Source organism: Brachyhypopomus gauderio, chromosome 18, assembly GCF_052324685.1.
Source record: "Brachyhypopomus gauderio isolate BG-103 chromosome 18, BGAUD_0.2, whole genome shotgun sequence".
Taxonomy (NCBI): Eukaryota; Metazoa; Chordata; class Actinopteri; order Gymnotiformes; family Hypopomidae; genus Brachyhypopomus; species Brachyhypopomus gauderio.
Window position 1 is genome coordinate 6,014,739 of NC_135228.1, and position 3,932 is coordinate 6,018,670.

At 37.5% G+C, this 3,932-nt stretch overlaps 1 long non-coding RNA gene across 1 annotated transcript; it reads left to right on the plus strand.

Moving 5' to 3' along the window:
• Nucleotides 1-1,102: 1,102 nt before the first annotated feature.
• On the plus strand, nucleotides 1,103-3,273 carry LOC143481861 (uncharacterized). The gene is made up of 2 exons (XR_013122087.1): nucleotides 1,103-1,955; nucleotides 2,198-3,273. It is a non-coding gene; the product is annotated as an uncharacterized LOC143481861 (long non-coding RNA).
• Nucleotides 3,274-3,932: the final 659 nt, after the last annotated feature.

Sequence of the window (3,932 nt, forward strand, 5' to 3'; positions counted from 1 at the left end):
GAGGCAGCTGGTTTCTGAACACAGTGAAGGGCCCTGACACGGATGCTTGAGTAAGAGGGACCCTTCTGCAACTTGTCTTAAATGAGCAAATGAACTTTAACACTTAATGCCTTTCTTACAGTGTGAGTGTGAACGTCCTTTCTGAATGATGTAAAGAAACTACTTCACTACAGTATGTACTGATAATTTTTTCCAATGCATGCCCTGTGTGAAAGGACTAAAAGACTTCTCCTTGATCGGTTTCACAAACATTAGAGCTTGTTTTATGTGACATAAAACTCTGTACTTCTGCTCTTGTCCATTTTGCAGAAGAAATACTCCATCTGTGAAAAAAATCTGTGATGTGTCAGTGATGTCTAGTGTCAGCAATCTGTGTCAGTGATGTCTAGTCAGCAGCATCAAACAGAAGTTGTAGATTTGTTTAATTTTTATTTATCAGATTTGTTCAGAGTGGTGCAGACAGGCATTTTTAAGTAGTGACAAATTTAGATTAATCAATTACTATACTGTTCAATAACAGTAATTAGAAACAGTAACATTAGAAAACATAAAAATAAAACAATAATAAACACTGAATAATAAACAATGAATAAATATTTTAGTCACTCTCACAAGTGCCATAGACAAAATGTTATAATGGTCACTGATATTGAGGTGGACCACTGTGAACTATAATACTTTATATTACAGTTAACAAAATTTCATAAGAACACAAACCTTGGTATCATTACTACACTATAACCACCTAAACAATTATTACTATAACTACCTAAACATCAATTTCATATTGTACTTTAACCTCCTAGACAGTCGTGTTATTACTATACTATACTATATTAGCCTACTATACTATATATTACTATACTATAACCACCTAAACAGAGGTATCATAACTATATTATAACTTCCTAAACAGTGGTGTCATTAATATACTATATCCTCCTAAACAGTGGTGTCATTATTATACTGTATCCTCCTAAACAGTGGTTTAATGATGCTTGCGCATGTTTGCATGTTTTCATGGTGCACCAGAGACATAGACAAGCAACACCCACAAACATACACACACGCACACACACACATACACACACACACACACAGATGAACCCGACTTCACTACAATCTCTCTACATCTATGGGGTTGTTAAATTATGATTTGTTCTATTGAAGCCCTTAAGTTTCAGGAACGTTGACGGTCATTCTTATGTTATATGCTTATGTTGTAGCTAGTTAGCTTTCGCTTTTGATGCCTTCATGGAACGCTTTAGTTGGAGACCTGCACTTCTGGTTGCTCCATGCTGAAACGATAGTCATCAAAAAGATAAGAAATGCTGACAGCTTTTTTTTGCCTGATTCTCTCATAATGATGTTCTAGAAAGGCTTGCATGGAGCACATGATACTGGAGGGAGGTAGACTACAACCTTTCCTGTTATTTATCTCTTGTGGTTGAAGTGACTCTTAGTAGGCTGGGCTGTGTTGTTTTTTTTAGATTCAGGTTTATCTTAAACTTGAAATGGATTGGAAATATGCTCTAAATAAGTTTGGACAAAACATTCGTAATCGCATGTTTTTAGTTTTGTTTGGACTTACTGCTTTAGAAAAAATCCTCGACAGTGACTTTGTGTGCCCTTGCACAGAATTGCATAGAAATATGATATTCAGCTTTTACCTGGTAATCCCTGCAATTATTGCGTTCACCATCACGTTTTACCTTGCATCTATACCAAATGAAGAAGTGAAAAAGGAGGAAAGTCAGCAGAGCTATAAAATATCTTTGTGCTATACCGACTGGAAAATAAAGGTTTTGCTGGGGTTCTTTTCGAGTGTTGTTTGGTTAGCCCTGTTCTTCGCAGATGGCAGATATCTGCCTTGTGTGTATGGCAAATTAAGTGATAAAGAAAATGCTACATGTTACGGATATAAAGACCGCAGTGACATCATTTACAATTCTAAGGTAAGCTACTTACTAGTTAAATTTGATCATGAACACCTCCCAAGTTCCCAAGTCTGGAGGAACATTTATGACCATAAAAACAGTAGTACTTGAATGGGTTTACTGATAATGTTTAATGTTCTCTATGTAAACATTTAGCATCCATAGCATCCAGGTTTAATATCTGCCTTGTAAGATTTACAATTTACTATACAATCTACACAGTCACCAATTACACAGAACCATGTTGTCTTTTATTCCAGATTGGAGGTTTCTCTATCATGCTGATGCTGTCACTTTTGGCACTATTTCTAAAATGCTGCCATCCATACTGCCATCGCCGCTGCCTTAAGAAAGTCCAGGAAAACCACATAGAATGGTTAAAGTTCTGCAAAATGTTCTGTGAAGAATTCTGTGATGAAAGCTGTGAAGAATTCTACACGGATGTGAATGAACCTTCACAGCAAGACATTGCTTCTTTAGTAGTGTAACGTATAGCCCACTGTCAGATATACCCCTCTTGCCCGTGTTTCTTTCCTTTCCATGTGCGTTTATTTACCTTGTCTCAGTTCAACCCCCTCCTCCCTAGTAATTAGTTTCACCTGCGTCTTTATTCTAGATTACTTGGCAGTCTTTAGCTCCCTTGTTCCCTCCAGTCCCTTGTCTGTCTTTCTCTGTGTTCATGTTTGTTTCCTAAGCCTGTCTACGTTCTAGCCCTCATCTGCCGCTTAGCCAAGTTGCCTCCCCGGTGTCTCCCTCGAGTATTCTCAGTGTTTCTCTAATGCAGTTTCCCTGTATTGTTGTAGTTTAGGTCAGGTGCACTCGATGTGCTGATTCGCACATCTTTGTTAGGTCTTAGTTCTTTCTGTGTGTAACTCTGTTTAGCTCTGGTTATGTTTAGTTTGTTCCCTTATGTATTTCAGTATTTTATTCAGTGGTCTGGTTAATTTGCTTTTGTTATATCCCAAGTGTCTCCTGTTAAGTTTATTTCTGTATCATCATACCTTGTTCTCTGTTAACCATGCCCAGTAAGCTCAATGAACGTAAGCGTTCTTTCTGAGTGTCTTTCTGTCTCTCCTTAGAATTTTTATGTGCCTCATAAAACCCCTAATAAAATCTCTCCCAGTATCCTCTATTTCCTGCGAGATGTCGTCATTACATATAGTTGATCAAGAGGACAACAAGTGACAAAACCTTCTTCATACAAGCTCTTCCCAGCTATTTCCTTGTATTAAAAAGTGTACATATCTAGAGTAGTAGGCTATGAATTGCAATATTTGAATCACGTTTTGCATTGAATCTATATTTTGGTTCTTATAGATTTTTTTTCCTGATTTTTTCCTATAGATAATTTTTCCTGATTGTTAAAAAGAGTCATAATTTCCCTGTCCAGATACAATACTACTCTCATAATTCCCAACACCACCTTGTTAGATCTTCATCACATGATTATTGATTCACCTGCTGTTCATTACCTGTTGTCATATAGATACTGTGTTTCAGTTAGTCATACTGAGCGACTTATCTTCATTGTTCTTGCCCGTCATTATTGAGCCCTTTCTGTGCTTCACATTACCTCTTGGTTTTGTTAGTCTCTCTGCTCTCTAGTTTTGACCACAGATTTTTTTGACCTTGATTATTATTATGTGATTTTGAACCTTGCCTGTGTAATGTTTACAGTTTTGTATTAAATTACGTACAATGCCTCCAAATTAAGTATCTGGTCTGATCTGTCTAGGAAAAAAGCCAGCCCTGACCAATGTGGTGCCCTAGGCGAGATTTTGGTTGGTGCTGTGACGGGCAGTGTGAGCAACTAAAAAGGAAGCAATCACGCCAAGTCTCAGGGAAAGAGGATGGTTTAATAGAAAGTGCGCAAACCAAATACCCGTGACATAGATCCAGATTAAGGAAATAATAACCAGCAGTAAACTGGTACAAAGACAAGACATATATAGACGAACAAACGACCCTCAGGTGAGACGGATCACGGGTCCCGCC